A 13345-nucleotide genomic window follows, 5' to 3' on the forward strand; every position below is an offset into this window, starting at 1 on the left:
ACGCGAAGGAAGTTGTCCCCCTTCTTGCAGCGGTGTACCGTAGGTCTCTAGAAGAGCGAAGCGTTCCAAAGGATTGGAAAAGGGCACAGGTCATACCCGTTTTCAAGAAGGGACGTCGAACAGATGTGCAAAACTACAGACCTACGTCTCTAACGTCGATCAGTTGTAGAATTTTGGAACACGTATTATGTTCGACTATAATGTCTTTTCTGGAGACTAGAAATCTACTCTGTAGGAATCAGCATGGGTTTTTAAAAAGACGGTCGTGTGAAACCCAGCTCGCGCTATTCGTCCACGAGACTCAGAGGGCCATAGACACGGGTTCACAGGTAGATGCCGTGTTTCTTGACTTCCGCAAGGCGTTTGACACAGTTCCCCACAGTCGTTTAATGAACAAAGTAAGAGCATACGGACTATCAGATCAATTGTGTGATTGGATTGAGGAGTTCGTAGATAACAGAACGCAGCATGTCATTGTCAATGGAGAGAAGTCTTCCGAAGTAAGAGTGATTTCAGGTGTGCCGCAGGGGAGTGTCATAGGACCGTTGCTATTCACAATATACATAAATGACCTGATGGATGACATCCGAAGTTCACTGAGGCTTTTTGCAGATGATGCTGTGGTGTATCGAGAGGTTGCAACCATGGAAAATTGTACTGAAATGCAGGAGGATCTGCAGCGAATTGACGCATGGTGCACGGAATGGCAATTGAATCTCAATGTAGACAAGTGTAATGTGATGCGAATACATAGAAAGATAGGTCCCTTATCATTTAGCTACAAAATAGCAGGTCAGCAACTGGAAGCAGTTAATTCCATAAATTATCTGGGAGTACGCATTAGGAGTGATTTAAAATGGAATGATCATATAAAGCTGATCGTCGGTAAACCAGATGCCAGACTGAGATTCATTGGAAGAATCGTTAGGAAATGCAATCCGACAACAAAGGAAGTAGGTTACAGTAAGCTTGTTCGCCCACTGCTTGAATACTGCTCAGCAGTGTGGGATCCGCACCAGATAGGGTTGATAGAAGAGATAGAGAAGATCCAACGGAGAGCAGCGCGCTTCGTTACAGGATCATTTAGTAACCGCGAAAGCGTTACGGAGATGATAGGTAAACTCCAGTGGAAGACTCTGCAGGAGAGACGCTCAGTAGCTCGGTACGGGCTTTTGTTACAGTTCCGAGAACATACCTTCACCGAAGAGTCAAGCAGTATATTTGCTTCCTCCTACGTATATCTCGCGAAGAGACCATGAGGATAAAATCAGAGAGATTAGAGCCCACACAGAAGCATACCGACAATCATTTTTTCCACGTACAATACGAGACTGGAATAGAAGGGAGAACCGATAGAGGTACTCAGGGTACCCTCCGCCACACACCGTCAGGTGGCTTGCGGAGTATGGATGTAGATGTAGATGTAGATGTAGATAAAGCAGAAAGTAGCTCGCCGCTGCCTTCGTGCAGCAGGAGCAGATATACCGAGTGATCAAAGAGTCACTATAAATTAGAAGACTTAATAAACCACGGAATAATGTAGATAGAGAGGTAAAAATTGACACACATGCTTGGAATGACATGGGGTTTTATTAGAAAGAAAAAAATAACAAAGTTCACAAAATGTCCGATCGATGGCGCTGGACAGAAAAATGTCAGTGACTGCGCATGACAATTGTGTATAAAAGGAGGTGTAATGAGACAGAGAATCAGATGCGCCAGCAGGTGGCGATAATGGTTTCGAAGTTCCAAGCCACGGGTTGTTTAGGCGATAGACCCCGTATTGGACGACCGAGCACAAGGTGTAATGCTACTGAGACAGTTCAGGAAGAAATGGAGACTGTAGCGGGTTCGTCTATGTACGGGGAATCAGCGCTCCTGCAGTGGCACATCGCACCGGCATTCCTTGCACTACTGTTTGGTTGGCACTTAGGCGTACCCTCCGATGCTATCTGTAAAAATTCCATCAGCATCATTAACTGTTACCTGGCGATTTAGTGAAGCGGAGTGCATTTGCGGTGTGGGCGTTTCAAAAGATGGATGAAGATGACGATTGGTTGAGCAACTTGTTGTGGACTGACGAAGCTCATTTCATGCACTGAGGGTCTGTCAACACCCACAACTGCAGAATTTGGGCAATCGAAAATCCTAGAACTGTCGTGGAAACTCTATTTCACAACGAGAAAGTCACGGTATGGGCTGGATTTACCACATCTACCGTTATCGGGCCTTTTTTCTTCGAGGAAATGCGTGATTCTAGTTTTGTAACTACTACTGTGATGGATGAGAGGTACGCCGATATGTTACAGAATCGCATCATCCCCAGCCGGGCTGGAACATACGATGTTTACGCAGGATGGCGCTCCAACCCGTAAGCTAGACGCGTGTAAGATCTCTTGCGCGCATCGTTAGGTGATGATCGTGTGCTCAGCCGCCACTTTCGTCATGCTTAGCCTCCCAGGTCCCCAGACCTCAGTCCGTGCGATTATTGGCTTTGGGGTTACCTGAAGTCGAAAGTGTATCGTGATCGACCGACATCTCTAGGGATGCTGAAAGACAACATCCGACGCCAATGCCTAACCATAACTCAGAACATGCTTTACAGTGCTGTTCACAACATTATTCCTCGACTACGGCTATTGTTGAGGAATGGTGGTGGACATATTGAGCATTTCCTGTAAAGAACATCATCTTTGCTTTGTCTTACTTTGTTATGCTAATTATTGCTACTCTGATCAGATGAAGCGCCATCTGCTGGACATTTTTTGAACTTTTGTATTTTTTCGGTTCACGTAAAACCCCATGTCATTCCGCGCATGTGCATCAATTTGTACCTCTCTATCTACATTATTCCGTGATTTATTCAGTTTTCAAATTTATACTCACTTTTTGATCACCCAGTACATAGCAAGAGGATTTTGAGACAATTGTAAACTGTATGGAGGAGTACGGAAACTACATCAAATGTGACGGTCTCGTGAGCCTCAGGATGACCCACGTAAATTCCTCAGCACATTTGGTGCTATTAGATTAATTTCTGTCAAATGGCATCGGTGACCATTGCGAGTTCATATGTCCTGTGCGTAAACGCGTAACTGTCAGGAACCGCAGGATTAAGCCATGTAACGGCCGTGTAAGAGCTAAAGTGACCCCCAGTCGTTCTCAAGTGGCCGTTCTGCTAAGAGGCAGCATTAACCCGATTCCTGGAGAGCCACATTTCCGAATTATATTCAGGGAACGTATAAATCAGCGTGTTGTACGAGGTGTTATCGCGCCGAGCCGTCCACGCGATCCAGTAATTGACCATTACGCACGGGGCAGGCCCCGCTCCACAGTAGGAGCCCGTTCCGCAAGCCTTACATCGTTTCATTTTCCATAACGGCGCCGCCGCGTTTCCCGTGTCGTGAATAATGAACGAACTGATTACAGGGCACGAGCGCGCCCCCAGGCTAAGACAAACATCGCTGAGTCACGAACCGTTGCTCGCTTTTCTGCGTCCGCTCTGCGAGTATCGGCTTCCGCATTTTAACAGGGACAGGGCAGTTGCAGCAAGGTAATGGGGAAATTTCGGTTTAAGGATGTCAGAAACCCATGTTTGGAATCTTAAACTCTCTGAGTCGTAGGTATCCATCACATGACTGTGTGAGACTGGGTTTTATTACAACAGCTTTCGAATGTTGTTAAATGATGTAGTAATAAATTTTCTGATAGGGTAACAATTAAAACAGCCAACCGTCTCGGCGCAGTGATAACACCGGTTCCCGTCAGATCACCGAAGTTAAGCGCTTTCATGCTTGGCTAGCACTTGGATGGGTCACCGTCTGGGTCTGCCAACTGCTGTTGGAAAGCGTGGTGCACTCAGACTATATGAGGCCAGTTGAGAAGGTACTTGATTGAGAAATAGCGGCACCGCTTACAAAACTGACAACACCCGGGAGAGCGATGTGCTGACCACACGCCTTTCCAAATACGCATCTGATGACGCTAAAGGGCTGAAGATGACGTGGCAGCTGTCCTTTTCGGACGGTGTTTTGTGCTGACTGTATCAGAGGACACATGGCAGCCCCTAGTGGCTTGCACCTCTGCTGCATTTTATTTTAATTCTATCTGACGCTGTCAGGTATGACTGCAGCTTTCGTATTTTTTGGTACGTTATGTTGTAACATTTAGTTTTAATTTTGTCCGAAGAAGGTGTGCCTTGTGACAACGAAACCTAGGTCACAAATTAATTGTGTTCGCAACTGAGGGCTGTGTTTTTCAAAATTTTGTTACAAGAATTGATAGAACGAGGAAGGAGAACAAATGGGGACATCACACAAAGAATATGGGAGAATATAACCATTCGAAATTTATATAAAAATTTCGTACTAGTACATTTGGGTCTCGTGCTTGAGACACAGGGGCGTATCAGTGAAATGTGAAACTACACTCCTGGAAATGGAAAAAAGAACACATAGACACCGGTGTGTCAGACGCACCATACTTGCTCCGGACACTCCGAGAGGGCTGTACAAGCAATGATCACACGCACGGCACAGCGAACACACCAGGAACCGCGGTGTTGGCCGTCGAATGGCGCTAGCTGCGCAGCATTTGTGCACCGCCGCCGTCAGTGTCAGCCAGTTTGCTGTGGCATACGGAGCTCCATCGCAGTCTTTAACACTGGTAGCATGCGCGACAGCGTGGACGTGAACCGTATGTTATGTGCAGTTGACGGGCTTTGAGCGAGGGTGTATAGTGGCCATGCGGGAGGCCGGGTGGACGTACCGCCGAATTGCTCACCACTTGGGGCGTCAGGTCTCCACAGTACATCGATGTTGTCGCCAGTGGTCGGCGGAAGGTGCACGTGCCCGTCGACCTGGGACCGGACCGCAGCGACGCAAGGGTGAACGCCAAGACCGTAGGATCCTACGCAGTGCCGTAGGGGACCGCACCGCCACTTCCCAGCAAATTAGGGACACTGTTGCTCCTGGGGTATCGGTGAGGACCATTCGCAACCGTCTCCATGAAGCTGGGCTACGGTCCCGCACACCGTTAGGCCGTCTTCCGCTCACGCCCCAACATCGTGCAGCCCGCCTCCAGTGGTGTCGCTACAGGCGTGAATGGAGGGACGAATGGAGACGTGTCGTCTTCAGCGATGAGAGTCGCTTCTGCCTTGGTGCCAATGATGGTCGTATGCGTGTTTGGCGCCGTGCAGGTGAGCGCCAAAATCAGGACTGCATACGACCGAGGCACACAGGGACAACACCCGGCATCATGGTGTGGGGAGCGATCTCCTTCACTGGCCGTATACCTCTGGTGATCGTCGAGGGGACACTGAATAGTGCACGGTACATCCAAACCGTCATCGAACCCATCGTTCTACCATTCCTAGACCGGCAAGGGAACTTGCTGTTCCAACAGGACAATGCACGTCCGCATGTATCCCGTGCAACCCAACGTGCTCTAGAAGGTGTAAGTCAACTACCCTGACCAGCAAGATCTCCGGATCTGTCCCCCATTGAGCATGTTTGGGACTGGATGAAGCGTCATCTCAGGCGGTCTGCACGTCCAGCACGAACGCTGGTCCAACTGAGGCGCCAGGTGGAAATGGCATGGCAAGCCGTTCCACAGGACTACATCCAGCATCTCTACGATCGTCTCCATGGGAGAATAGCAGCCTGTATTGCTGCGAAAGGTGGATATACCCTGTACTAGTGCCGACATTGTGCATGCTCTGTTGCCTGTGTCTATGTGCCTGTGGTTCTGTCAGTGTGATCATGTGATGTATCTGACCCCAGGAATGTGTCAATAAAGTTTCTTCTTCCTGGGACAATGAATTCACAGTGCTCTTATTTCAAGTTCCAGGAGTGTATTTCCTAACATAAAACTTTTTCACGTTGTAGTTTTAACAGAAATTTGATATTGGTACCTCGTGAATTATATTCTATCGTGTTTTTTATGCAAATTAGATGGATAAAAATGACAATCAGTGCCACATCAGTCTCGCTTATTTGGCGTATGTTACAGCTGCTGCAATACTAGAAAGGTCCGTTTCGTTTTACCTAACAGACAATGACAAAATAGACGTAACAAAATCGAGAAACCACACCAGTCTTGGATACTATTCCTAACAACTGCTTTTTCATTATTAGACAACGACCCTTTTATTTTGCACATAGGAAAACGTTTGATGAATTTGATGAAGTAATAGACTTTTTCACTGAAAGGAACGCATGCCGTGTAAATCTGTAATAAGATTAGAGAGAAAAAAGTGCTGGGACGTAACTACTGAAGAAATGTCTATCGTCTTGCTTGTCTTTACTGGTTTCATGTTTCCTTCATTTAATTTTATCTCACACAAAAGAGAAAGGTATTAGTTAATGGTCCGTAAGAAAGTGAAAATTTTCTGAAGAATTCCTATACACCCCATTACAAATAATCCCACCTAGTATTAAGTAATAATTGTTTTTAAGGAGGGTAGGATGTCAAACCGGCCGACCGGGAGCAGTGGAGGCACCAGAGCGAGTTTTAATTTCCACTGTCCTGAATAGAGGTTTGATGGTGTCCATTACAATATATACATCTTTGAATTCCACACAGAGAAATACAGTTATGTGCAATAGAAGAATGCTGTTTGAAGAGTCGTGGCAGTCCACTTTGGCACACTTAAGACCAAATAACGTCTCTTTCATTTCCTCGCACATATATGTTTTATATATCACTGAAGATAGGCCATATTACAGGCCAGGAAATGAAGAGAAGATGGAAGTAACTGATCGATATATAGACGTTACAACAGAGGAAGTGAATTGGACATTATTAAAATGAAGAATGGCTGATCACCTGATCCAGGAAACATTCCTGTTGAGTTACTGAAGGCTGGAAGAAGATATCTAAAGAAACGAATAACATACCTGATGAACGACTGTTGTAAAATGACTGAAAATCCCTCAGAATGGAAAAAGTGATATATAGTTTCTATTTTAAAGAAAGGGAATAGAAAAGACACGAACTGCTATAGAGGCATTAGTGTCAACTGTACAATGATCCGCTTGTTGGGCAAGATAATGTTTGAACATATTCGACAAAATGTTGGCCACCATATTGGGGAAGAGCAGAACGGATTTAGGCAGAACGGATCGTGTACAGATAACCTATTTATTTTACAACAACTAATGGAGAAATTTACAGCGGTAGGGAAGGAACTACATATTGTCTTTGTAGATTTAGCAAATGCTTACGATACAGTCCCTAGATCTAAGTTGTGGGAAGTTATGAAAGATATAGGTATGGATGATCACCTTTTACAAATTAATTCTGAAATGTTCAGAAATAATGTGGTAGAGATAATACGAGGTTCAAAGTTATCCGAACCTATTAATGTCACTAAAGGTTTGCGACAAGGTTGCAGTATGTCACCCATGTTGTTCAATTTATATGTAGAACTGGCCTCCGAGATTGTACGAAGAACTGTAGAGGAACGGGAATCACTGCCAACGATGTACAGATATTTTCATTGAGTTTTGCTGACGATCTGGCTATGATAGAACAAGATGTTTATGACCTTGAGTTCACGATACGACGATTATAGTAGGAATACAATCGATGGGGACTACAAATGAGTCTAATAAAAACAGAGTATTTGGTGGTAAATGGTGATGCTAAATTTGAAATACACGTCAATGACAAAGCAGTTATGAGACAGGTAGAGAAATTTAAATATCTTGGGGCACATATTGATAAAAATGGATTGGGCCATACAGAAGTAAAATATAGAACACAGCAAAACAGAGAAGTGTTAGGGTGCATGAATACTTGTTGGTGGGATAAGAATATTTCCAACAGCAATAAGAAAATAGTAGGTAAGATAATTATTGAATCAGAAATATGGAGCTTAAATGCGGATCTCAAAAGAAGACTAATAGCTGTGGAAACGGATTTTTTGAGTAGAAGTGCCAGAATAAAAAGAATCGAAAGGAAAACTAATGATGATGTAAGAACTAGAATGAAGTGACAGAGCTGAAAGAAAATCACTAAAATGGTATGAACATATGATGAGAATGTCAGATCATAGGTAGCCAAAGACGGTTTATGAATGGAAACCGCCAGGCAGACGTAAGGGCGGAAGACTACTACGTTCTTGGACAGACAACATAAATGAAGTAATGGAACATCGCAACGTCGATAAGGAAGATGAGCTGGATAAAGAGGCTTGCCGTAGGATAACAGGAATACAACAAGATGCTATTATTAAATGATCTTTGTATTGATTGATCCTGTAATAATAATAATATCACACTCACAGAAAGATGTGCTTTATAAAATGAACATATTTTTCAAAAATCCATTTTAAAAAAATGTTTGATGTCATATATCAAACGCTCAATGGGTGGGAGGGGGGGGGGGGTGTATTATCAGGTTTTGCCCCGGCTCGGAAATATCGTAGATTCGGGGCCGTACTTCGGTATTTAGATGGAGGTTAGTAACACTCTTCCTTGTAAACGGGATGGCCCTTATTCTTTCTTCAGTTGATTAGGAATTTTTTTATCCAGGAACCAACAAGAATCTGCTGCTAGAAGCTGAGCAAGATCTTTCGCATAAGCTAAACTACGTTCCTTAGTAAAATTATTTTGAAAGTTGGAATTCAATACTTTCTCCTTATGTCCGTCACCCTCACTTTTGTTGCTAGTACGGTCACTGAGCCTGTGGGAAAATACGTTTGATGTGGGTAACCAGTCTATGTAAGATGATAATTTCTTATGATTTTACGTTATATCGGTGTATAGTAAGTTTTTAATTCACAAAACGTTCTACACTCAATTTCCAAGATCTATCTCCATCATTACTTTCATAACGTATCACGCTTTAATGCCTTTATTAGCCGGCCGGAGTGGCCGAGCGGTTCTAGGCGCTACAGTCTGGAACCGCGCGGCCGCTACGATCGCAGGTTCGAATCCTGCCTCGGACATGGATGTGTGTGATGTCCTTAGGTTAGTTAGGTTTAAGTAGTTCTACGTTCTAGGGGAATGATGACCTCAGAAGTTAAGCCCATAGTGCTCAGAGCCATTTGAAAGCCAATGCCTTTATGATTTCCAGAAGCCGAACACAATATGCTGTCGAATGGGTTTTTAAAAAAAATGTAGGGGTTGTGCAGTGTGGTACTTTGAAACTTTTTAACTCACTCAGTAAAACAGGATATATGACAAGGAGATTCTGCGGCATCTGGAGTATGAGGTTTCTGTTCCCACCCTAGTGACAGTGTTATTAGAATTATAGAGATTTACGTAGGAAATTCGAATTAGATGTAAATAAATTGAAGGCAGAAGCTAACTAGGAGCATTGTGGCAATGTGTAGCTATTGTCAAGATCTGACAAATCTGAAGCATACAGACTTTCTAGAGAATATATTTCCACATGAATTAAATAATTAGCTCATTGGAGGTTAATAAGTACAAAAGGCCTGTGGCAGTATTAGCGTCCTTTTCCTCTTGGATGACAATGCTGTCTGAAAAACGCTACACAAAGAATGAGTTAGGACTTGATAAGATTTCAAAATGGTGAAAATAGTGCCAACTTTTTTGAAATATTCAGAAAAGTAAAATTACGAACTTAAATTGTCAAAAAACGTATTAACCAAGAATTAGAAATCATATTAATCATAATTTTTTTCAGTGAACTCAGCCAAATACCTGGTTGTACTAATTTGTAGAGCTATGAAATGGAACGATCACACAGTCGCTGTCATAGGTAAAACAGTTGGCAGATTTCGGTTCATTGGCAGGTAATGAGACAATGCATATAGTGAACAAGAGAGACTGTCTAAAAAATGTGCGATTCTTCCAAGAGTATTGTCCAAGTGTGTGGGGCCCATACGAACAGGACTATAGGGGATACTTAGCGTATATTAGCAAGGCACTATGGATGGTCACATACTGTTTGGTAGAATGTCACTGACATGCTGAAGAAACTGAACGTACTTGGACTTAAAGACAAACGACAACTTTTCCGCAAAAACCCGTGCACATGGTTTCAAGCACCAGGGTTATACCTCGGTCCCCCTAGGGACCACGCTGGCAACAATGGACCTATTGCAGAGCGTGTAGATGCACGTAAGCTGTCATCCTACCCTCGCTCCATAGGCGAACGGAACGGGAAGAAACCTCTAATACGTGCTACCATAGAATGTACCATCCGCCCTGCCTTTCACTGTGCTTTGCAGATGTAGACAGAGATGTGAGCTGTTGTCCACATCCATAGCAGCACTTATATACTGAGCTAGAATGCGTAGGGAGTGGCTATCACATTTCAGTTCCCTGTCTCCAATGGCTGAAAAATTGCGAGATTAGAAAATGCTGGGGCGCAACAAAAGTCACTTTAAGTTGGACAGACAGGAAAGTACAAATTTAAGAAGTCGCCGGTAAGCATGTGACAGATCCTATTCACTTGTGGCATCTAATTTACTAGAAAGTCTTGAGAACTAGTATTACATTATGAATCTAGGAACATACTGTAAATCTCTATCTATCGTTCCAATAGGAGCGAGGAAGACAAGAGTAGACCATCTACGGGGCACACGAAGACATTTAGGAAGTCATTCTTCGTACGCTCCACACGGAAATAGAATTGGAAGGTACCTCTAACATTTGGTATAATGGGAACTACACTCTTCAATGCATTGCAGAGCATATATGTAGCACGTAGTGTCCCGAAATCATTTGGTACGCTCATTTTTCTGTAGTCACTGATGCAGTGTATGTGCGAATATTTGTTTCACCATGTGATGTGTTTTAAAGTAGGGATGTAACTTGTTTAGTAAGGTTATAAATAGAAAAATATGGTGTACTGTTCTCATGTTACTACCAAAATTTAACGAGAAGCCTCAGCCGTCCGAGACGTGTTGAGTGACTGGTCGCTAGCTGCCTGTGCGCCGTCGGCCATTGCTCCAAAGGGAAACACGCACACAAAATCCCAGGACATTATGAGAATTAAAAAATAACTATTCTAGAATTTTCGTATTACTGAAAGTTTAATTTCATTTGATAAGTGCTTCTAACACTATCACGATTGTGTTGAAGTTAATAAGTATATTATGTTTGCAATTTACCAATCCTTACTCCTGTAAGGCAGAAATCAAACTCATATAGAGACATTTATTTTGCTTGGATTAACGTCGGAAATACAGCTCTAAACAACAAACCGAAAAACTAAGAAAATCATCAAACCACAGAGATCAGCTACTCGCCCAAAGAACAAGTAATGCACTTCACTGGTCGATCTCTTGTTCCCACACTCCAGAGCAATCAAAGCATATCTTGGGATAATTTGCAATCGATTTCTCATTTAAATTTTCCTGGTTCTAAGTTGGAAGAAGGCTACCAGAATGTTTTGACGGGAGTGAAGAATGAATTTTTACGGTTTTACTGCAGCTGACCTCTTTTCATTTGTCCACCTTTAATTACTAGAGGCCAATTTATGGAAATTTTGGTAAGTTCTTATGGTACCAAACTGCTGAAGTCATCGGTCCCTAAGCCTACACACTAATTAATCTAACTTAAAGTATGGCCAACATACACATCCATGCCCGAGGGAGGAATCGAACCTCAGACGGGGGAGCCGCACAGAGTACTGGAGGCCAGTTGAATTAGTTAAACACGAGTCATGATATCGCATTGATTGTACGAGTTTATTTCACTTCCTTCTCTTAACCTTCTGTAATGTAACATAGTATTGCTTTAATCAGTATGCTTTGAGGGCGAAATTGTGAAGTGAAGAGTGTTGTTAATATGAGAAAGACAACTTGCAGCGAGGCCCATCGATACGAGCCATGGGGAGCCTTGGGCAGGCCGGCCGCCACTGCAACGTGAGGAGAAGAAGTCCAGGTGGGAATGGTACTTGAATTACGTAACCATTGTGGCACCTCACCTCAACCTCTCGATACCAGCAATATTCTACTATGTTTCTGTAAAGCAGTTAACATATTACTGAGACAACGCTCAGATTTGATTTCTTTAATGCAGAGGTACTTTGATACTTCAGTATGTTTATATTGCAATGATATTATTCTTATGTGAATTCTTCATTTTGTTACTATGTTCTTTGACGCACTGGTAACTCTGATTTTTGGGCGCCTAAGGGGTTATTAGAGAGTCAAGTCTTGTTCGTCATGTTGAAAAGACGCAAATTGTTGTCAGTTTATAAAATGTGAACTTTCACTGTGAGGAAGATATTTTCAAGTATGTTTTACATTGTGAAGTGATGTTTTGTGAGTTAGGTGATATTGCAACAAAAGTAATAAAAAAGAAGTGTGACTTAAATTCGGCGTGCTGTTTACTTTGTTTACATCACCATTGTGCTAACTTGCCAAAGTTTAATCTTCAAGAATGGTTTACGAAACACATCTATAAAACTTTTGAATATCGCAGAATAACACCTAGGCCTCTTTGCAGCAGAGCTTGGAATCATCGCCTCCTACATTTTCGACGATTTAGCCTTGAGTTCACAACGAGACCAACGTGGGAAACACGAAAAGATGAGTGCCTAGTTTATCCATTATTTCATGAAATGACTTTATTAACTGTGTTCTAATGACACCTGTCACATAATACAACGTTCTTGTTGCCCGAAAATGTAGTAAATAGTAGCGTGAGGAACACTACAATCATAATTAATTTTTGACCTTTGTTGTGGTAGGGTTGTTAGAAGGTAGAGCATCCCCGCCATGTTGGGGGTGAAAGTCGCTTTGCCGAACGGTTAGCAGCTGGAGATGCCATTGTCAGGTATATATCATGGTCTACGGGATGGCTGAGATACAGATATCCTTACTCCAGAAGAGGGAACTCTTCCAGTGGGTAGCAGAATGAAAGAATTACTTCAGAAGATGAGAATTTCCTGGCTTTCTTAAAACCATGACGAAACAGCTGTGGCCTACTTAACATTCAGAACTTGCAGCGTAATTAGCGATTAGCCTCACGGTCCAGTTTTAACATTGTCCGAGACGAGCTAGCAGCTGAATGAGCACTCACTGGTGTGCTAGAAGTGACTTCAAGAGGACGTAAGACATAGCAGGACGTATTTTAGAAAACAGAGGGAAGAAATTCAGTTAATTAGATTACTGAAGTGTCTATGTTATTGCGAATTACAACGTAAACCTTCTTCGGACGCACATGCGTGTCCGAGGGAACAGGTACTGCGGCCACTACAGCCCTTATTAAATACACTCCTGGAAATGGAAAAAAGAACACATTGACACCGGTGTGTCCGACCCGCCATACTTGCTCCGGACACTGCGAGAGGGCTGTACAAGCAATTATCACACGCACGGCACAGCGGACACACCAGGAACCGCGGTGTTGGCCGTCGAATG

Source organism: Schistocerca gregaria, chromosome 6 (genome assembly GCF_023897955.1).
Source record: "Schistocerca gregaria isolate iqSchGreg1 chromosome 6, iqSchGreg1.2, whole genome shotgun sequence".
NCBI lineage: Eukaryota > Metazoa > Arthropoda > Insecta > Orthoptera > Acrididae > Schistocerca > Schistocerca gregaria.